The sequence below is a fragment of the Lissotriton helveticus genome, chromosome 11 (genome assembly GCF_964261635.1).
Source record: "Lissotriton helveticus chromosome 11, aLisHel1.1, whole genome shotgun sequence".
NCBI lineage: Eukaryota > Metazoa > Chordata > Amphibia > Caudata > Salamandridae > Lissotriton > Lissotriton helveticus.
Genome location: NC_136072.1, coordinates 589,929,117 through 589,952,172, shown reverse-complemented (window position 1 = coordinate 589,952,172; position 23,056 = coordinate 589,929,117). Strand labels below are relative to the sequence as shown.

The window sequence follows — 23,056 nt, the reverse complement described above, 5'->3', positions numbered from 1 at the left end:
AGATATGTTGGAGAAGAAAGCTGTTACAGCGGAGTATAACAAATGTAAATTTGCAAGAAACAGTAATACTTCTCTTGGTCATGAGGTCAGACATGCAGGTATAAAACCTAAAAAAGCGCTTTTATATGCCATACACAATGCAAACACACTCAAAAGTAAGGATAACATGAGAGCATTTTTAGGGCCCACGGAATTCTATTTTAAGTTTGTACATAACTTTACCCAACAACTACATAGACGGTTGGAGCTAACTGTGCCGCATTCGGTCTTATTCCAGTTGGTATTGCATACTCAGTGCCTACTTTCCTCGATTAACCATCTTAGAACCCTGTAAAGATACAAACTTCAATAAATGGAAGAGGCACTGCTGGAGTCCATAATAATGTATGAGGATGTCAATATGCTAAAGTAAACCGTAGAAATAATGTCCTAGACATTATGCCTTCATAACACGATAATTAAGTACATTAACATACTCACTGCAGTGGCCCATGAAAAGGCTATCAGATAATATGATTACCGAGGCAGTGCAGCTCACATGAGGGCTCACAGCACAGTCATTACTAGAGTGGTTGCTAGACCCAGGGGCTGATGAGGTTGTACCTAACAATCTGGACATGGCAGCAAAGTACTGTTGGCATAAATGTGTGCCCGAGTTAATGCCCCATACACCATATTCTCTGGCATTGCCATTGAAGGCGCTCCCAAATTTTATTCCACTAACTTTACACCATGACACAAGGCATTAGTTAGAGAATGGACTGTCCACATTCGGAAACATGTTTGACCACACCAAATTGCTCACATTTTCAGAGGTGACCGAGAAATACGGAACAGGCCTGGGCATTACTCAACTATAATGCACTGACGCATATCATCACGAAGACATTGGGCCAGACCACATTTTATGCCTCCGAAACACTGGAATTATTTGCTGTGACGCAGAAGGGGCAAGAAGGCAGTGACTCAGTTATAAAGCACACTCCTGGTGTCCCGCCCAGTTCTGGACTGGGAACACATATCAGCCCTGGAAATTCTGCTGTACCGGCCCTGGTCCCGCCTCACTGAGTACCCGGGTTAACAGAGTAAATGAAATGTCATCGTAGGGCAGGAACTGACTGATTAGGAATGGGTGAAGCGGCAGGTTAACACAGTGTCTAAGAATCTGAGAATTAGGTATACCTAGTTCAATTAACCTTCACCATACATACCCTACTCCTGTGTGTTGAGCTGCATGTTCCTAGGTCTAGAGTGCCTTAGATGCCCCTCACAGAGAGCGGATTTCCAATACATGGTTAGGTCTTGCCCCATCATAGCAAGGTATTGGGAGGACGCGTCTGCACACCGAAGGAATAGAAATATCAAGGACATCGTAGTACACTCACGTTTCGAAACGAATACTTCGTTTGTCCAAACGACAATAGATGAAATTTACCAGTAGTTGGAACATACAGTTGTACACCTTGTAAAGCATGTGATTTAGTGATACAGACTGATACTATAACTTTTAATGGACTTACTGTGACAGCTAAGCGGTTCACGAATTGACAAAACTAAAAACATGATGTGCTTACTTTTGTGTCCCTGTAAGCGAGGATACGTAGGTGAAACTGCTCGATCTATGGCAACACGCCTCACCGAACATAGTTCAGTGATTAGAATATCTAAACCAGCAGCTCCTTTAGTTAAATATTATCTTGACTTTCAACACAAGCCAGAAGATATTAAATTGGCAATCTGAGAGAAAAACAAAACTACCCAAGAGATCATGAGCACCGAAGTACGAAAAAGGGGAGAAGTTTATTGGAACTTTACTCTTAATACCTATACTCGGGCCTTAACAACGATTTACCCTGGGAAAATGCCAGTAGATATAAGAATTAATTATATCTAGGAGCAGTTTATTCTGGTCATCCCCATACATGGCATTATGTACTTTCTGTATGTTTACCCGGGGCTTTTATATATTGGCACATCGGAGACCTACATGAGATTCTTTACCCTGTTCAGGTTGATTTCTCCTATTAGGACGATACACTTGTACTTATTTCAGTCTTTACACATATTAGTAAGTTGGAATTTTTCTGAGAGATCCTCCATGGCTGCTACTGAGGCAACTGGAACCGAGCTATTATAAGAAGGTACGGTTTAAAGTGATCTACAGTGCATGGAACGTATGGAAGCAGGTTTTCAAACTTATGGTAATCCCGAATGTTTGTAGATATACCCCCCTTTGGCGCTCATCGCTATTTCCATCCCAGATCAACGATGCCATGGGGAAAAAGTGGGAAAGGTATGGGGTAGGAACAATTGGGGACCTTTGTGGGGGAGAGCAAGATTTTCAATTTCCCATGCTAGAGCAGGTTTTTGGTATACCGGATAACCAATATTTTAAATGTGTTCAGATCAGGAGCATCCTCACCTTATGCAGCCCTAAAATTAAGCTCGACAGGATACCAATTCTGGACGCCATAACCAGGAAGTCCAGCAGAATTAGGAACTTTTATAGTTTACTTCTTGATAAGATCCCAGACGACCTAGAAAAGGTAAACATACTGGGCAATGAACTTGGGAAACCCCGATGTGGATATTTATATGAGCCTCTCTTTAACGGCTAAAATACTGTTATCCTCAAATTTAAAAGCCCAATTGTACATAACTATTTTTAATCTCTATTTTACACCAGCCAAACTGTACACATGGGGGAAAAGGCCAGATGATAAGTGCCCCAGATGTGGGCTAGGACCAGCCACCCTGATCCACATGTTGTATGACTGTGATAAACTAACTCTGTAAAAAAGGGCTGCTAGGGTATTGGGGGGAATTATTATGCCATAGACTAGAACTATCCCCTACTCTGTTGATCCTTGGTTGCGATAGCACAATGGGTCTTAGCACCGAGCAGGAATACTGTCTGTCTCTGGGGACAGCGGTATATAGGGTTTTACTAGCTGCTAGATGGAAAGATGCTGAACCACCAACGTTCCATATGTTGCTTGCTAGGCTTCTCTGAATTTCTTAATCAAGAAAGGGCTATTTACGCCTGTAGGGGCAGACAGGCCAGAATTCGGGGGCAGAAGGTTTGGGCATATATTGCCGATTGGAGTCGAGATGTAAGGGTGGCATAGGAGGAAGCTAACTGAGGTGGCCTATAGCACCAATGGGGGTAGGCTGTAATGAATGGTTTAACTTTTTAGATTATTCCAAGATACTGTACAGGTGTGGCTAAAAGTCTTTTTAATGGACCAAGACGATCTCTGTATGATGTAAAGTTTTTCAAAACTGCTTCTTCTGTATCAATTGCTTTGTATAATTATTCTAATGTACTGTATTAATAGTTTTTTATATTATTGATTGATGTTGGTTTTATTTGTATCTTCTGGAAATGCTTAATAAAAATAAAAAAAGGAATTTTTCTGAGAGATTTATTTTTAGAAATCTTTCTCCAATTTCATTTCATTTTACCGTTTATCCACTGTTATTCTCGCTCATATTGAGATGCTCTCGCCACTCTAGTTTCAGGAACATATGCGGTCTAATTTGACTTTTGGGGATTCAACATTAGTTGTGTCCTTCTTTGCGCTTTATTGGAAAGTTTCACATTGCGAAAACTCACTTCAGCATTCTCATAGACTACGAGTGATCGGTCTAGCCTTCTTTTGGCTAATAGATCATGTGACCTCATAGAACCAATCTTGTTATAGTAACAGAGCATCGTTACCTAAATTAGAAATGACGCATTTCTGCCCCTTCTCACCCTCCATATAAAAGAAATGTATGCTCAGGCCCCTGCCCCTGATCTTTACGCGTTGCAACGGTTCGCAGACGCCAACGTGAATCACGGAAGTTCGGTGCGTCACTTTACTCAATCATGAATGGGAGAATTCCTTATGGGCATAGCGAAATATCATATCCGAAACTAAACAAAAAGGACTATCTTTATTCCATCTTGCGAGTTTGTTAGCAAATCTCTCCTTATACTTACATCTATGCATATGTATATATACCTTTAAAAGTAGGGGGGGGGGAGGAAGAGAAATAACTGGGTTCGCCCTCCTCAAATGTACAATTTTAGCAAAACAAAGAACCCGGTAAATTAGGAAAGAATAGCAATGGACATACCCTCCACGATGAGAGGAAAAACTCTGTTTTTATTAAAGATCCCTCACCCACCAGGTTTGCCCCTTGTGGCATGCTTCATCATTGGGGAACTTCCCGATCCGCGGCGGATCAAGGTGTGCTTCATCCAGACTTTTTTGGTGTTTGTCTATGATGAAGACACAGTTATGGGAGAGGGAGTGGAGTGCAGATGCTACACAAGTTTAAAAATACCTAACTAGTAGGTCACCGTATTTTATTTCTGCCACAAGTCGGAAAAGTTAAAAATTAGGGGGGGGGAGAAGGAAAAGGATATCAATGAATCTATTCCTTGCTTATCTGGTCAACATGTTTCAACGCTTGCCCCTATTGGCTCTTCATCAGGAGCCAAGGAATCAAGTTCCTATGGGTACCACTCCTCAAAGGTTCCTCTATAGGAACATATTCTGTTGCAAGCAATGCAAATCACACAACCTACATACGGTATTAATCTCAGGATTAATGCGTTTCTGTAAAACGAGAAAGAAGGGAGAGTTTAAAAACATTAGCAGTGGCTGACACAAATTAATGTCCAAAGCGATGAATGTATGAGACACCCAAGGTGTATTGGTGCATTTAAAAAGCACAAAAATTAATGATTATACTGCATAAAAGTGAGAAACAACCGTTAGCCTGAAATGACCGAAGAAATGTATATGTATATTTACAAACATACATTTTAGACACCATACTCGTGTGTCATGATCCCACCAGGGAGGAGGGGGCCTGTTATCAAACCCTGCAAACAGGGCCTGAGGAGCTACGCTACGAACCAAGATGGCCGCATAAGCTCCCGGCTCCACCGACCTCCGCCAGCAGCTCGCTTATCCTGTCTTTCATCCTGACCGTGCCCCTGATTTTCTTGTTTATGAAGGTCTACAGCTTCCAAAAGATGCAATCCCGAGATTTCTATCTTATCGGCTGATGAAGATACGCCGTGTTCCATTTCTCGGCCTACCACCGTGTGGAAGCCGGGGCCTCGATTTTTGGACTACCCGAGTCAGAGTTGAACAACATCGGCCGTGAGACCTGGACTGAGCCCGGTCTCCCGAAGAGTGCCTGAATTGTTGATTTTCCTGTCGATCCTTTGAACGATCCACGCCCGGGACACACCGTCGTGTCACGCCGACTGCCGTGGTGGGGGCCCGGAGACCTTGTTGCCCCCTCGGGGTTGACGGGCTGGGGTCCTCTCTGGCGGCACCGGTGTGTTCTGCACGTCGAGGAGCGCCCGTTACTTGTGATCGGATTTGCGTGGCCCGTGACTCCGGAGCAGCTGGCCTCCGGGGTTCGAGTCCGGCTCTGTCTCCTACTGAGAGGGGATGGAGCGGACGGAGGGCGCGCCATCTCTACGGGCCGTTGTGGCCGCCATTGGGGCGCTCCATTCACACACAGTCGCTGTGTTCCGGACACTGATGGTGAAAGTGGACGGTATCCTGGAAGCGGAGGACGACGCCTCGTTTGGTTTCCAGCTGGAGATGATACCAGCGGTGCATTGTGTCTCAGAGGTCGAGGTCCCTGTGCGTACCCCGGAATTTATGACTCCTGACGGCCCCCTATTACCGGCTAGCCGGCCCGTGCTTCTCGCTAGCGTCTTTGGCCTGACCCTGCTGCCACCTAACACATCTACAGACGGTTTTCCATGTGGCTACGAGTTTCTTGTTGATGGTTTTGGATATTCGCTGTCTTTGGACACCTTTCCTAGTTCAAGCCGTGAACTTTTATCCTGTCTTCGATCCTCTTGTGCTGAACAGAACTTTTGTGGACGCTTTGCTTTTTCCAACAAAATGGCGGCTCGAATGGCAAAGACTCTTCTGACGGACCGTACTGGCCAGGGCTGAACTTTATCGCTGGGTTCCGATATAAGAGCTTTTCGTGATTCTGGGGTTGTATCTGTAACGTGATGGGAATTGGGTGGCTGTTGTTTATCCTTCCTTTACCGGTTTGTATACTTGCTGAATATTGATTTTAACATGTATCCGGGTGGTCGCTGTTGGCGGGGGGTGCGGGAGACCGGGAGTGTGTTTGCTTTCTCCTCCTCCGCTTTTCTTTCCCCTTCCTTTGGGGTAGTTCTGGGGCGACAGGCACGCTGCTAGTGGGGTTAGGCCGTAGCCATTGCAGGGGTGCAGGGTGGGGGGTTCGGGGTGGGGTTTTTTATTTTGCCTTTTCTATGTTCTATGGCCCCTTTTCTTTTCCCCTTTTCTTTTACGAGAGACGGGCTGTATATCTTTCACGGATCCTCTATTGTCCGGGTGTTTTTGCTGACTTATTTATCCTGTCATTATGGATGGGTCGTGTGGGTGGGATCGCTTTGCTTGATTCACAGATTGCTTGTTTCCTGCTTCCGTTCTATGTATCCGTGCTGGGCCCTTTACTTCCTACAGTGATTATTGTTTGTTTATTTCACCCGCCTGGCCCTTATTCTGTATTTCATCGCGAAACACCTGATGTTTGTATTGCCTCCTCTTGTCTTACTGTTAAATAAAAATATATATATAAAAAAAAAAAAACCCTGCAAACAGGAATCAAAATTGCCATCAGTAATATTTACCGCTTGTTTTCAACAACAGAGGCCAATTTCATGCGAGGTATGTAGTGTGGTGTCCCAATAAATATCCGCTTAGTGCTACACTGGCAGTCACCCTACTGCACTTGCTTCATCAAAGCTGCCCTAAGTCACTGCACCTGAATCGGCTCACCCGGGGACCACATCTTGCCGACGCATCCCAGACCGGGTGTTTTGTGCTGTCACGTTGCAGAGGGCTTCAGCATACGTGTCTAGGTTGAGGAACACTAGACCGCTCGAGCGTGTTCTTCAAAAATGGCCACCAAACTTGGCTCAATGGGGGGGACCATTTTGGAAAGGATAAATGTTCATATGATTATCAATATTCTCAACATCTGGAATACAAAGAAGTTAAACAGGCCATCATCGAGGTCAAATTGGCTATCAGTATTTATGGAATTTGGGCACAAAAGGACTACGTGGATAGAATAGACAACTGGAGGAGTAAGATTTTGGGCACCGAAGAACATTTTAAAAATGGGCTGATTCGGATATTTCTTATGGAGGTCTTTTTGCAAGGCTTAAACAAAAAAATGTTTTACATTTTTTCAGTTCTTTTTACAATTAAGTTAAGGATACTTTATCTAAGGTTAACAAAGAGAGAATTGAGCTCTCTGGTAGGGATTTAAAATTCTAGTTTCGTACCATGTAGTTTTGTTGTACAAATTAGATTAGAGAATGTAAAGGGGGAACTGCAGATCTAGAGAAATTGGCCCCATGGGATGTTATTGGTGAGGCCCTGGGTGTCTGTCTTAAGATTGATCACCCTTCTCTTTTCCTTTTCTTGAAGTCTCCTTTCCAGGTTGTTTGTGTCTTTTATATATTCCAGGACTATCCATTTTAAATCACTGGGTGCGAGTTTTTGTTCAAGATAATGGGATGATATTTTTGTAGTAGTCCGTTGGCATCGCAAGTTGCTGCGGTGTTCGCAGATCCTAGTTCTTACTTTGAGTGGTCATGCCCACGCAGTACAAATTACAAGGGCAAGTGATCAGGTAGACCACTCTCGGTGAATTGCAATTTGTTAAGTTACGGAGTTGCCAAGTCATTTCATTGTTAAATGACACTGTTTTAGTTACCTCAGTGAGACAGCAGACGCTGCAATTCCCACATGGGTAAAGTTGAAGTGTTAGTTAGTGTCCTAGTTTTATCGTTCATAGTCCATGGCAAGTGTGTACTAACAGTTCCCTAAGAATCTTTCATTTTCTGTGGGAGAACAAAGGTTTTGGCACAGACAAATATCCACTATTCAAAATACACCAGTGTTTCTGGATGATTTTGGAGACCAGATTGGAAGCTACACTATATGTTGTGATACAGATAGGTTGTGCTTCTTGATCTTTCTGTATAGAGCGTGGTTCTAGGTTGTCATCTCTAGGGTTGCTTAATGCTCGTTTTTTTTTGCTTTAGCCACCATTCGTCTGAGGTAGTTCCTGGCTAAAATGTCTCTGTTAGTTGGTCTGCTTGTATCTTGTAGTCCTTGAGTTTGGTACAGTTACTCCTAATCCTCAGAAACTGACCGAACGGTAGATTCTCTTTTAGATGCTTGGAGTGGAAGCTGTCAAATAAAAGGAGGCAGTCTTTTGCGGTGGGTTTCTTATGTGTATTGGTCTTCAGTGTGCCGTTTTCTACAATGATATTCGGATCCAAAAATACCAACTCCTACTCATGGTGTGCGTGAACTTCAAAAAAGTATTTTGATAATTTAGCCATATTAGGAAAGCATTGGCATGTTGTCTCGTTGCCCTCCAGATTAAGAGAATGTCATCAATATGTCTCTTCCAAAGGTTAATATGTTGAAAAACTGGGTTTTCTTGATTGAGGATTCTATGTGTCTCGAGGTGATGTACATAGAGGCCGGCTACACTAGGAGCAAAGTTACTCCCCATGCTGATCTCATGCTGTTGGAGGAATAACATCCCCTCGAAAAGAAAAACATTTTCTATGAGGGTCCACTTAGAGCATTCTAGGATCAGGTTCCTAGGTGTATGATTACACCAATCTGCTTCAAATAAAACCTCTTCTATGATGTTAAGAGTTTCTTGGGTGGGGTAGACTGGTGTAGAGGCTCTCCACGTCAATTCCAAGCAAAATGTCTGTGTCCGGATTGAAAGAAAAGTCCTTTAGGAGGCATAGTGCTGCCTTGGTATCTTTTAAATACATGTCTGTTTTCTGAATGAGGGGCCTGAGGATGGCATCTGCAAGTTTAGATAAAGGCTCAAGAATTGAGCCTATACCCGACACGATCGGTCGTCAAGGAGGACTAGTCAAGGATTCATGGAATTGTGTAGAAATAGGGAGTGATTGGATTAGAATTATTTAAAAAATCTCCCTCTTTTTGCATAATCCAGTCATGTGCCCTGGCTTCCTCAATCGTGCATGTTATCTGTATTCTTAGGTGTTCCCTGGAGTCCTCTATCAGACGTTGGTCATTCCTTTCATCACTCAACAATCTAAAGCATTCATTTCGGTAGGCAACCGCTGTTTGTAGTACTATTGCACTACCCACTGTCTGCAGGTTTTAAGACCAGGCTTCTATCATTTGATAGTTCAGGGATTGCCGTTTGTTCTTCCCTTGTTGTATTATAGAAGATTTTAATGGTTCTGGGATCTATTTCTCCAATATCTTTGAGAACTGCCTTTTCAAAGGCCAAGACTTCCACTGGTAATCCTGAACTCAGGGTGTTGGGTGGTGAAAAATGGACTTGGCCTTACATTGGTGTCCCCTTGATTGTCATCTTGAGGTGATATGTTTGCAAAGAAAACTTTGAGCTTGATTTTTCTAGTGAATTATTTTATTTCGCCACTCAGTTTGAATTTGTCCAGCATAGCTGTTGGAACGAAGCCTAGGCCTTTCTACAAAACATTGGTTTGTGTTTTTGACCAGATTTTCATGGTTAAGTTTACCACTAGGTACACTTCAATCACATGTGTCGGTCTCTTGCGGTGACCATTTATTTTTACTTTCTGTCTTAGGTTTTCAGTTTGGCTCCACTGGTCCCTACAGTGAGGGATCTCTTGTTTACTGATTTACATCCCTTGGTTTGCGAGCCGAACACATATTCATAGTGAATTTTTGAAATGGCTCTTGTATGTAGTTGCCACTCAGATTCCAAGCCTTCGGAGTCATGGCCCAGCAACCGGAGCACGTCTTGGAGTTGTGGTCACACTCCAAAGGCACACGAGGTGTGCGTCCATCGCCGACATACGCTGGAGACAGGTGCCGCAGGGTTTAAAACCAGACTTACGCGATGGCGTCCTCGACACACCAAGAGATAAACCTCAAAAGAAGTCAACAAAACGTTGAAAAAAGGCCTGTCAAAAAGTGAGGAGGGTATCTCTCCTGCAGATCAGCGCTGGGTGGCTCAGAAAGGAAAGAACTGGCGTCAGCATGACTGGGTGATGCTTATACAGGTACCGCAACGTCTTTTCCAGCGCGAATGACACAGACGGCTTACGCCGAGCCGATCAACGCCACCTACCAGCAGGTAGGTGTAATGCTTACAATAAATCTTCCAGATTCAGTCTGACGCCTGGGGAAAATCAAAGGTAAAGAATCTGCGAATGGAGGTCTATCAGATGTTGTAAGTACAATCTTAAAATCTCAGCATGCAAAACTGTTCTGGTCAAACCAACCAAGTGCTAGTTGAAGGTGTCACACCGAGCAGTTGCTATATATAGGAGTCCATCCTAAAGTACATCACCCTGTGCCCTAATGCACACAGCTGTTGGAATCAGAGCTGTACATCACCAATGATGTACATTTCCCACCACATGGTTTCCCCCTGAAATGCAGGTTTACGTAGCCCTATTGGTCTGTTCACTGATGGCTCTATGTCAACTGAATTGTGAAAATGGGGGTCTAAATATGTGCTACTAGGTGTCGATGTGCTCTGTGTATGTGGCTGGATGGTTTGTGTTTTTTTTTTCTTTTCTTAACCCCTTCGATGCTCATGACGGAACGGTTCCGTCATGAGCTACGGTTGAGCTGTGCTCATGACGGAACCGTTCCGTCATGACCACGCCCGTTTTTATTAGGGCCCAGCACCGGAGGGGGAATCACGGTCGCGCTGAAAAGGTTAAAACAGAAGGCAAACCTTATGCCTTTGTCAATGATGGTTTGTGGTTAGATTAGCCACCTCAGACCATCCAAGGATAACAACACCTTAGCAAATTAAAAAAAATAATCAATGCACTGCTTTAGAGATTTACAACGAATAAAATTTTACATTTCCAACTTAGGGTGGCCAGTATATTGCCTCCTCCTAGGCTCGAGCACAAATAGCTGGGACCCTTCCTTGTACATTAAAACATGGAAAAAGAATAAAACCCAAAGCCAAATGTACAATAAAACAATACATAAGACACAGCCTGCCCCTGCCCTGAGGATGCACCAGTGTTCGGGCACAATATGGACTGACTTCTTTTGCAAGTGTGCTACCCCTAAGACACCTATGTCTTACCCTCCAAGACCTTAGTTAGGTCTTCTCTTTGCCTCAGCCATGATCCTTCTACCAAATGGTGGATGCACCATGCATCTCTTATCTTAACATGCTACAAAGGATGTTCATTATCATTCTCCCCATTCCCTTTTTCTCATCTGAAGCACCGCCTGAGATCATAAGTCAATTTACATCTACAATTACTTTTCTTTCTCAGACTGCAAAGTTCGAGTGAACTGTCTCACAAACAAGATATACAAAAAGTGTGAAATGAAAGGCAGTAGGATGTCATGTTGTATTCTAACGCACATTTAAATTGCTAAAAAGTGAACCATAAAAACATTTTAAAATAAATTTCAATAGTTATGAAAGCCCTCGTTTTGTAATTGTGTGTGATGAAAAAATATAATTTAGTAGGATGAAACAAATCAGAACACTTTACTTGGTGATGTACAAATGATTACTACGTTTGCTGAATCTGCATGTTAGTGGGTAAGCGTTTGGCCATTACAATGGAAAATGTGCTGTTTGTAAACAACAGAGCACTAAAACCTCATGCTTTAGTGATATCTTTATTAAAAGTGAGTTTTTAAAGATGAACTGAGAAACAATCCTGCCCTCCCCTGGATGGCAGTGCTATTAGTGAACTAAGAGGTAGGTCAGGGGTTATCTGTATCCTTATACGTGGACTAGATTCTTATTATGCATGGATCAAACGTTAAGCCTTATATGGATAGGACTAGGGTGTGGTGTATTGCTGACTTAGAATAATCCCATATTCATATTACTGAACCAAGGATGGAAGGCTGAGTTTGCCTGGTCAGGATTCAAATTCATGGGCTGATTAAAACAAAAGTCATCCACTGGAATCTCTTCTCTGAACACCTCATAGGTTACCATTCTGTGTTTCTATGCCCAGCAAACAATCCTGTCTCAGAAGCCCTTCTATTGCCATGCCTGAAATATATCCATCTACTTTACCACAACTAACAACAAATATGCCCAGCATGAAATCAACCTTCAATTTACTGCTAGACAGATCGTCATAAACCTCACACTTCAGCAGCTTAGCCGGGGATGAGTTTAACAAACTCTTTAAAATATTGTACATGGATCTTTTTACTTTTATTGGAGACACTGGTCTCCAAACATAAATAACACTGCAAGAAAATAATATTAAGATGTATCAAGTGGCTGAACAAATAAATCATGGGAGTATAGAAGGAAGAAAAGGAGGGAGTGATATGAATGGATGAACAATTGAATAAAATGATGGAGTAATGAGTGAATGGATGGAAGCTGGATGAAAGATGGAAAAGAGGATGAAAGGGGACGGGTGGATAAAGAGATGAGCGGGTAGAAACAAGGATAGCTGAATGGATGAAGACAAGGAAGGATGAATGGAGAGAAAGGCAGCAGCTAGAGAGAAAGATGGGTGGATGACCAGATTCATTGAGAATGTCAATGAATTTCAAAAGGCTCTCAGGAAGCAACCAAATGAGAGCTGAGCTTGCTTGTCTCACTTGCACATTCAGTGCGATATGGTTCAAATTGTTTTTTTTTAACTCATCTGGCTACACCCATGATGCTAAACCTCATGGTGGCCAGGGCGACTGACGCTGGAATCTGGGGATCTGCCTGCTCATACTCCTAGACCTCTTGTTGGCCTTCGACATGGTCAACCACAAACTTCTCTTGGAGTCCCTCCTAAAAAGGATTGGTGCAGAAGGGGTGGTCCAACGCTGGTTCAGACCTTTTCTACAAAACAGATTTCAACCTGACCTCTGACACAACAGCAATTACCCGGGGTGACCCCCAAGGCTCGGTCCTTTCGCCCACATTGTTCAATGTCTACATGGAGCCACTCACCCTCTTTTTCAACCAAGTAAACAACACCTTCCATCTATATGCAGATGACACCCAGCTCTATCTGGAAGTCTCCTCCCTTGACGACATACACTGGTTACATGCCACCCTCAAAGAAGTCCAACACTGGCTAGCCCACAACCGCTTAAAACACAACCAAGATAAGACTGAAATTCTCCCCATATCAAAGACAGAACAGTCCCCACAGATGCAAGAATGGCTAAACTTAATTGACGTTCTTAACTGCAAGCTATTCCTAGCTGACTCTGCCAAATCTCTTGGAATTCCACTGGACCCGCAAACGGACAATGAAAGATCATATAAAGAACAGTGCGAAGAGTACCTTGTACAACTTGAAACTTCTGAACAAAATCAATTAGCTCTGCCATTTTGTATGGGGCTGATCTATGGGGCTACATGGATCTTTCATTATTGGTAAAAGCCCAAAACAAATTTATGCGGAAACTGGTAGGATTGCCTCAATCTACGCCGATTAAACCACTCTTGTTAGACTTGGGCTGCAAGCCCATTAACGAGATGGCTCGCTATCGGCTAGTAGCTTTATGGAGACGGATCTGGACATCACCGGACCAGAGTCTTTTTGCCAACAAATTGGAAGAAGTCAAATCAGTATGGGGCTCTTCTAACATTCCCTGGCTACGGGAGGTAAAAATGGTTTTGGAGGAGATGGGTCTTAATCAGTTATGGGTTTCCCCAGGGTCCACCTCCTTCCCCTCCAAGCAAGACTTTAAAACACTCTATTGGGCTTCTGTCAAACACTTATCTGTGGTATAATCAGATGCTTCTAGCCTGTCAGGCAGATTTTTGGTCCACAAATTAGACCCCTCTCTTGAGACTTAGTGGGATGTGATCACTAAGACCTTAGACAAAAAATTATACCACCAGTTTTGTGTGGGGTCCTTGCCAGTAAGGTTGTTTACAAAGAATTGGTCTGCTCATTCAAATGACTCCTGCCCCTCGTGTCCTGACCACAAGGAGAGTGTAGGCCACCTTATTTTTGCATGCCCCGCTTATCATGCCCCAAGAAACGAATGGATTAGGCCCATATGCCTTAGATTGGAAGTTAGAGGGAGCACTGAGGCCTTGAGGATGCTACGTACCAATACCTCTGAGATGGTGGTTGTGGGTGTTGCTAAGTATCTGGGGTGAGCATGGGTTATTAGAACTAGATATTTAAATGCATCTTAATTCTGAAATTTTTTATATGGGTGTTCATATATTAGGTCTTTAATAAATTGTTTAATCTTTTTTAGATTGATGAAATGTCTTGTATATATGATGGTTTATTTGTATTGTTATATATGTTTTATTCTGCTTTGGCAACTGTCTTTTATGATGAAAAATCGAAATAAAGACCTATGAAACTGAAGAACAGTGCGAAGAGTGCCTTGTACAACTTGAAACTTCTGAACAAAATCAAACCCTACCTACCGCCAAATTATCTTAAATTTGCCACGCAGGCACTGGTATTGTCTAAATTAGACTATGGGAATGCCACCCTCACAGGCACTGCAAAATCCCACCTCGTCCCCCCTTCAAACCCCCCTCAATGCAGCAGCCAGAATGGTCACAGGAATCCAAAAATATAACCACATCACCCCTGCACTGAAAGAACTGTACTGGCTTCCAATTGAAGCTCGCAGCAGTTTCAGAACGGCCTGGTTAACTCACAAAGCCCTTAACAATGAGAAACCAGCTTACCTCAACTCAAAAAAGCAAGTAAAAAAAGAATTAAAACGAGCTCTAACACCAGACTCCTCATTCCACCAAAAGCCCTCAAACAAAAAACACAGACACTCATTCTCGTGCAATGCCCTTAAAATCTGGGACTCCATTCGAGAATATATGAAGACTAACCCCTCCTTCTTGAGCTTCAAAAGACAGCTAAAGGATCTCCTCTTAATTCAACATCTCAACTAGCAGGATACCTGTCACCCACAAAAGAATGGCCTCAACCCTTGATGTTCTTGTACCCCTTCCCTGCTATTTTTCCTGCACCATGCTCAACCCTTGCCCTTTCCTGTTTTGATTTAACTGTTCAATTTATACTCCATATTTGTTGAACAGTCCTGATGTTAAGCACTTTAATACCCCCCCCCCCCCGAGTCTTGCCAGCGCTACATAAAATTTCTCTTAAATAAATAAAATAAATGTACAAACCTAAATTTAATAGACAGGTGGTGACCGCATAACACCATTGGTAGAGAATTGATTTCTTCCCCTTTTCACATGAAACATATTGGAAGAATGAATTTCTTTGAGGCAACAAACCGAACATCCAGTTGACTAGCAACCAAATATTTAGAACTTATTCCTACAAACAATCAGGTTTGTGTGCATAAATCAATTAAATGTAGGCTACCCAATGATATAGATAAATATATATATATATATACACACATTCTGCGGTGCACATGTAACAAAATGTACGCAAGTAGCACCATTCATCCTGTACATGTGAGGATACAACAACACCTTAGGGCCATCGCAAACGATGACCCAACATATCCTGTGGCCCACCACATCAACACAATGGCAGAGCAGAGGACCTAACATATTTTGTTATGGATAGTGTAAAAAAAGATCAGAGAGGGGAACAGACAGTTGACACTAAGATGGCTTGAAGTCAGATACATAATCTTGTTTGATTGTAAAATCCCACATGGCATGAATGCCGATGAGGTCATGAGCGTACATCTCTAAATACCATGATATAACAGCACTGAGATAGTCACTCGTGCCTCCTTGCAACCCGAACCCAATCCTAGTAACATACGATTCACTCTCACAACTGTATATACTTCTTTTACAATGTACTCGTTGAGGTACACACACATTTTTTCTTCTTTTCCATCTTTTAGAACGTTTTTGTTATAGAAACATTGTTTCAGAGTTTACCCTTTTTTACATTTATGTATGAATCCATCTAATTATGGGGATACAGTAAAACTGGTTTTTAAGCTTATAACCCAGCAGCAAACACCCGCACCTAGGCCCACTTGGGCAACACATGCATGCCACTACAAATTTGACCCGATCGTCCCACATGAGATTGTGTGCCTATGCATACAAGCATCAGCGTCATATTTTCAAATGCACAGAATACCATGAACACACACGCAGTTGATAGGTGGGAGAAATATACAATCTCATGAGATGTACACAACAGACACGCCAGCTTCGGGTCCTTAAACACACATCATCGGGGAAGGATGCGCACACACAAACACATGAACCATAACAACTTGAATGGGGTGTTTTGTTTCTGTCAACTAATGTGATTTTCGCTGTCCCAGAAGCTGCGACTTTTTTTAAATTAACAAGTTACCGCTTTTTGTAAATATACATATATTGATATCATTATGTGTGAATTCTAAAACAGTCACTTTATATAAGTTTGTTCACAGAGCATGGTGCATGACTTGCAAATGTGTCATGAACTCTTCTGTCTTATATTCCCCACCCAGTTGTCAGGACGACTCAATGCTCCTGTGTGTCACGAGTTTTACATGATATAATGCTAACTCACTGTAGAGAATCCAGATGTAGTGAGCAAGGGGGCCTCGTCCGTCGAAACGCGTCTGGCTGTACCGCATGGAATAAATACTTTTCTTTGATCTATATCGCACGGAGTCGGTGCCTGTTTTTTTAATTCGAAAGCAGGATTGGAAAAGATATATATATATTATGACTATTCATTGCTGACTCAGCCCACTTATTGATACTTTCCCTAACTCCAAGGCTTTGTGCCCTACAATTATGTATTGCACTTTTACCACCTTGGGGATGATGATTATCTAAAATCAGTTTGTCTCGTTGTGGTGTTTAGGATTACTTAGTGGCAGGTCACACGCTGTATTGAACTAACTGGATTTAATTTGCTCTACACGATTTGCTATATACCACAACAAATCAGATGTACTGATACTATGTATGAAGCTTTAAAGAATATATATTTAAACACAACCCAACCCATAGTTACCTGGTACTTTAGCAAAAATGTGATCAATATATGCAATTAAGAATAAAGTATATGTTATGCATGTCACGCAGAACTGGGAATACCCTATATAGAGGATCTGATAAAAGTTCAGCCATTGTTACTCTGGAGACGCAGTTGGTTAGCGGAGAAGAACATGCTGACAAAAAACATCCTAGAGGACTCAATGGAACTGGATTGTGCGCATAAAATAGCCTGGCTCACTTATGTCAGGCGTTTCTTTACAGACATGGGCTTGGAAAGATATTATCTCACTCCAGCATCTCTATCTGAGATAACCAAGAAAGAGCTGAAGCAGAAAGCTATGAATCATCTAGAGACACTTAGAATTACTCTGCTTTCAACCAAACAATCTGTTCAACATGCAAACATGGTACAGCTCACTCTACAAATTCAGCCCTATCTCACACTGGAAATCAGCACATATGATAAGATGCTCCTGACTAGATTCAGACTCAATCTTTTCCACAGACTAGTGGCCTTCCCAGAAAAGAACACTTGGGACTCAAATCTGACTTGTTGTCCGTGTGACGATACCTCTCCGCAGACGTGTATGCACACGATACTGTTCTGCAAATACTTTCAGCCCCACAGAAAAATTTGGTTATTCCCACTGCTAAAGCCTTGGGGTTTCAGACAATGTCGCCCGGCTATGCTATCCCTACAGTTGTTAGACTCTGAGCGCACCTGCTACCATGTATTAAACTTTTTAAAATGCATCATCAGGCATAGGAAAAATCTTTAATATTGAGTGAATTTTATCAATGTACTGTGTTATGTTTTTTATTGTTGCTTTTATGGTTTTTCAATGCTAAAAACCGAATAAAGAAATTATTATTATTATTAATTGAAATAGTTCATTGTTTAGATTTCATAAAATCATTTACAATAATACACTCGGAGAAAATAAACACTCAAAAAGACCACATAAAATACCATACTTTTCAAAAGTGATGTTTAAAAAAAAAACACTATTTAAAACACCATTACAAGAAAACTAAAAGTAAAGAAGGCAACAATTGTGAAAAAAAAATATTATATATATTTATTTAAAAAAAAATTTTGTTTTTAAATGAACAGGGGACGTTGCCGCCAGTGATACGAAGACGTTCTGGTAACTCCGTAGGACGCACCATAAAATCAGACAACCAACAAATCTTTTCTATAACAATAACAAGCACCTCGCCACTCCACCAGCACAATTCATGTGACTTCCACTTCGGCCACCCACGACCCTTCCCGTCACTCTTCCCACAAAGACCTCTTAGGTGGCCTTCTGCTCCCATAATAAATCGCGGACACACTTTCGACGAGACCAGTAATTTCCTTTAACTGAATCTATGTCCCTTACTTTCAGAAAACGAACAGCCGCTCCTGGAATTCCACTGACGTGCCCTACTTTCTCCGCCGCTCCGGTGTATACCGAAAGTGTCCTACCTATTACTAGAACATTAACACAATTGGTTCAACGTCTGAACACCGACCAACAGGAACTGCAGGAACGTGCATCCATCCCACGCGCACATTAAGCGCAGCCATTGGCCGGACGAAATGACGTTCCCCTAAACCAGACTTACCATTGGGTGTACGTCTTGCGTATTCAGAAAAGCAACTGCCTATCAGACAACAGACAAACGCCCCCAGCGGGAAAATACAGTCAAGCTCAGATTTTTCGGGTCGTGAATTCGGTAAGGAAGGCGCGTTAGTACGTTTCTACATTTAGGCTGTTCCTCCGACTAGTTGTATGACGTCACGTTTCCGTAACGACAATAACTTGTGTCAAAGTTCTGTTATAGCAATGAGGGTACAAGCGGTATTTTGATTCATAAGTTATCCTCTGTTATTCAAAACGATTATAACTAATTTTTGTTGCTCCAAACAAGGGGAACCCCCTTACCCATAGAATTACAATTATTTTTGAAAGACAAAGTAATGGGCAGATGGATTTTATTCCTTTATATTTATATATATATATATATATATATATATATATATATATATATATATATATATATATATATATATTACCTACTGGCGGTCGCCAGTAGGTATATATAGTTAGGATTTTTTCTCTATGGGATTTTTGAAAATTCTATGTCTAATAACTTTGGCGTTTGTGGACGGAATTGGCTGAAATTTTCAGGAAAATGGCACATTTTGTTTCTGAGCAGCCCTTGAAAATTTGGGGGGGGTTCGTCAAGGGGGGGCCGAGAAAAAAGGGGGGTCCCAAAACGTGTTTTTAACATTGAGTTTTTCATAGGGCGGTTGGCCTCACTTTTAGCCCGAACGGCTGAATGGATTTGCACGAAACTTGGCAAAATTGTAGGGACTGGTAGCCCGATGTGCCTTTTGTAGGTCTCAATATATGTGCTCCAGTGGATTTTGAGAAATTAACGTTTAAAAAAAGATATATATCTGTAACAGCGGACCGGGCAGCGTCCCAGGACGCGTACTTTTCGCGCAACGGAGCTTTGTGAAGCGAAGCTGATTGGTTCTCTGGCGTCTGTCAACATTCCAAAAAGTCCGTAGCGGCCGCCATCTTGTCTCTCGGTAGGATCGAGAGACAAGAGGAGGCCAAAACAAAGGGGGAAATAACCATAAGGGGGCATAGTAGATCCTCGCTGACCCCCTAGGTTTGATGTGGAGGTTTTAAAAGGGCCCCGCGGGGCAAACAATAATAATAATAATAATAATCGAACGGCTGAATGGATTTGCACGAAACTTAGCAAAATATTAGGGACTGGTAGCCCGATGTGCCTTTGCTAGGTCTCAATATATGTGCTCCAGTGGATTTTGAGAAATTAACGTTCAAAAAAAGATATATATCTGTAACAGCGCTCCGCTTCGCGTAACGGAGGTTTGCGAAGCTGATTGGTCATTCTGTCACTGGGCTATAGTTGGGCTACATCTGGCTGATATTTGGGCTACATTTGTTTTTTTTGTCTCTGGCGGCCATCTTTGGGCTACATTGGGCTTCATTGGGCTACATTGGGCTACATTTGGGCTCCAACATATATATAGGCCAATGTAGCCCAATATATATTTTTCAAAGTTAATTTTCGTAAAAACCACTGGAGCATATATCTTGAGACATAGCAAAGGCACATCGGGCTACCAGTCCCTACAATTTTGCCAAGTTTCGTGGAAATCCATTCAGCCGTTCGAGCTAAAAGTGAGTCCAACCGCCCTATGGAAATGAAGGAAATGAATGGGTAATTTGTAATTAGCAAATAGCTAATCGCAAACTAGGAATGGTAAAGAATCGCTATTTATTCCTTAAAGTTCGCTATTTAGGAAATGCAAAAAACTTTGATGATACATATGGCGGTTCATCTCTAACAAGATAAGAAGCATAGGGATAGATTTATGATGACTGGCGCATCACCAGGGATGTGTTAGTCATTCTGTGCCGCTGTTCCGTCACCTATGGTGTGCTGCATTTACAATGCGGCGCATCATGGGGCAAAAACAGCACAGATGCGTGATGTATCTGTGCCGTAAAGGTGGCGCATTGCTGGAGTTGTATCGCAAGTGTGATGAAGCTCCAGCAAGGGTCGGGGGTGCCCCTGTCGCAGGGTTTCTGTTCTCACACAGAACTGTGGACAGAGGATTGGAACATCGGCGAATTAGGGTGTCCCAAAACTCACGTTAGTAATCAAAAACCCCTTAGCAAGCTAGGTACAGTGTCACATTGGATATAACAAACTCTCAATGTTTAGACAATCCAGAATATGAACTTATAGTACCTCAGGATACGTGGAACTCATGAACAGTCGGTCGTTATATATTTCTTAGAAACCAGAACATGGAGTTAAGAAGAACACATGTGTATTTGAAATGTTTATTTACTAATGCCGTCTTCTCAGGCGTAGTATCTTAGATAATACAAGTACACATATTATCAGTAGCAAAATTACCAGCATAGTTACTAGTACATAAAAAGCGAATGGTGATAGTATGTTAACATGCTGTAAATGAATAAGAGTTAGCAACACTTATAAGCAGCCGCGGGCCGTGGAGGGAGTTACGGTGGGGCGGGGAGGGGGAGGGGCAGGGTGGAGAGGGCTCCACCCTGCTTCTCCCCCTCCCCGCCTCCCTGCCTCACCGTAACTCCCTCCACGGCCCGCGGCTGCTTATATCTCACCCTCCCTAATACACATATTATATTATTTGCTAAGAAGGTCTCTTTGTGTTGGTTTAGGGCGTGCCCATACTTTAGTGTCTTAGATTTGAAGGAATCACATCAGCATACACCAGCTCTCTCTTCATGTGAACCGCATCAAGTGTTGTGTATGTGTGTTCGGCAAAGCAATATAAAACCCGCCTCATGCCCAGAATTGGCAGAAGTTGCACTTATGTTATGAGTATGAAGTCGTGGAGATCAGACCTCATAACAATTCTGTATCGTGTTGTTCTTGAAACTTTAGCACTCGCTGTACAGATATAGTTTAACAAGCAAAGCAGATAGTAGAGCAATAACATATTATTCTCATGTAAACCACGATGAACTACTAGGTTGAAAGCTAAAGCAACAACTAAGTGTCGTGTGCAGAAGTTGCAAAAAAGGAAAAATGGCGTTTAAACCGGTAATGAGCCCATGCTAACTTAACACGGTGTAAAGATATCCAGGACCTAGATGACACCTCCCCATGATCCGGAAACGAACTGAATAAGATAATAGAAGTGCCATCTTATGAGAGCAGATTGCAAGTTTATATGTGGACGGTCCGCAAGGTAAAGCATTAAAAACTAGGAAAATTTAATGCTAAAGAAAAATAAAACAGCCAAGTACTTTATCGAGTCTTAAGCCAATAGGCAAGGTAAATAATAAAAACTTCACAAATAAGTCAATGAATTGTCAATGAAATGCTAGTACTCAGCATATCAAACATGAAAAAGGTCTATGACATAACTGTGTATGCAAAATAAGCTGCAACAGCCTCCAATAGGAAGTCACCGTCTTCATCCGAAAACAGTTCAGCCATCCAATTTAAAAGCGGAAAAGAACATACGTGCTCTCCCAGCACCGGATCCTCTATCACCATCAGAGGACAGCTCGGTGGGTTTTCAAGAAAGCTCTGTTCCAAGAAAGACTTTGCTGCCGCCAGTAAATTCCAGGGACCAATTAGTCCATGCATCAATGCCACAGCCATAATCCTTTCGCCAGGACAAACCAACTCGTGAGTAATGATAGGAGTCATCAGCTGATTAAAGTCGACGTCAGGAGAAACCGGTCCGCAGAGACACAAATCAATGGCCCAATCGAAATCACAGGTCAGGCAGTGAAATACAGGCTGGACACAGGTGAAGTAGGAGAATCGAAAAGATAATCCATATGCCGTGCTTAATATCGCCAACGGCATTGTGCCATAATATTCTAGCATGCGATTGCGGAACAGTGTCAGCAGCTGCAGGGCGGGAGGTTGCATAGGAGGGACATCCATATTTAAAAATGTAAAAAAGCACAAGAGCGTCCGCTGGTAATGCAAGTAAAAATGGCAATCCACGAAGCAGAGTGGAGAAAATAGAATGAAAGAAAGCAGGGATGACTCAAAAGATTTTCTCAAATGAAGTCACGAGACCACTGGTAACAACTTTAAAAAAGTGCGCCAGGGCCTTTGTGGAGGATGCGTTAAAGATAGTCCGAACCATCTTGCTGAAATTGAAAGGCAAATCTGAATTGAAAAGGGTCTGCACCTCTGTACGGGTGTTCGCTATGTGAAGCACGAAAGTTTCACGGGCCGAACTCAAGGCCACCTCTCTCTGAGACAAAAGAGCTCTTATTCTTGCCATGCCGTTGAAATCTGCTCCCAAGGTTGGTATTTGTGGCCAGATTGAAAACTCCCTATGTTCATGTGTGGGAGGAAATAGAACATTTCTGCAGCAAATAACCCGTTCACTTACTGTTACGATAAAAGGAATACTTTTAATTAACCCAGAACAATCTTCATTATTGAGCATCAAATAACTACCATTTTCCAACAACTTGAACGTGGGGATGATAGCAGGAACTGGCGTGCCTTGCAA

At 42.4% G+C, this 23,056-nt stretch overlaps 1 protein-coding gene across 2 annotated transcripts in view; it reads right to left on the bottom strand.

Annotated features, from left to right (window-relative positions):
• PIWIL2 (piwi like RNA-mediated gene silencing 2) overlaps positions 1-18,515 on the bottom strand; it is a 1,947,029-nt gene extending 1,928,514 nt beyond the window's left edge. The window contains exon 1 of one of the 2 annotated variants that reach the window (XM_078666379.1): positions 18,381-18,515. The gene's annotated coding sequence lies outside the window, so the exon portion shown is untranslated. The remainder of the gene's footprint in view (positions 1-18,380) is intronic. The other variant, XM_078666380.1, reaches the window with a different exon arrangement.
• Between the last annotated feature and the right edge of the window lie 4,541 nt (positions 18,516-23,056).